The following is a 693-nucleotide window of genomic DNA, read 5'->3' on the forward strand; positions in this document are numbered from 1 at the left end:
AGGCCAGGAGGGCAGTTCCCTGCTGGCAGCCAAGGGGGAAGGGAGCTCTGCTGGAGCAAGCAAAGGGGAGAGGCCTGACTGCAGGAGCAGCTCCTGATGCTGTTATGGGATGGAGTATTCCCTGGTAAGGTTTGAATGATGTTTTAGCCAGGCGGCTTGGATTTTTGTTATAGCCCAGGGGCTTGTGTCTTGTGTTTTGCTTTTTAACCGGTGGTTTGGGTGAGGCTATTAGGGGATGGAGGAGGCCTCACAGGGGGCCCACAGCACTGTGGGAACCTCAGCCCCAGAGAGAGGGGGTGGCAAGTGCCAGTGAGGCACAGTGCGAGACAGAGACTTGTTTTGGGGTTTTGTTGTTCTCCCGCCCTGGCGGGGGGTCAGGCTAGAAGATCTACTAGGTCCCTTCTGACCCTAAATCTATGAAACTATCTATGAAACTATAAGAGCAACAGAGCCCAAGCGCCAGGAAGGCGCAGAGCGAGATAGGGCTGTGGAAAGCCCAGGGAGGACAGGGGGAGGTCCAAATTATAACAAGGCCCAGATCAAACCATGTCAGTATCATCCGTGAGGCTTGGGCTGCAGTGTAGGGGAGGAAAAGGAGCCGCAGATAGCGCCCCCTGGCACCGGGGCATTAATGGGCAGCCTCCCACTAATTAACATCCATTAATTAATTAAGATCAAGGTGTGGCAGGAGAG

Source organism: Gavialis gangeticus, unplaced genomic scaffold (genome assembly GCF_001723915.1).
Source record: "Gavialis gangeticus isolate Ggan-Ray unplaced genomic scaffold, GavGan_comp1, whole genome shotgun sequence".
Classification (NCBI taxonomy): Eukaryota; Metazoa; Chordata; order Crocodylia; family Gavialidae; genus Gavialis; species Gavialis gangeticus.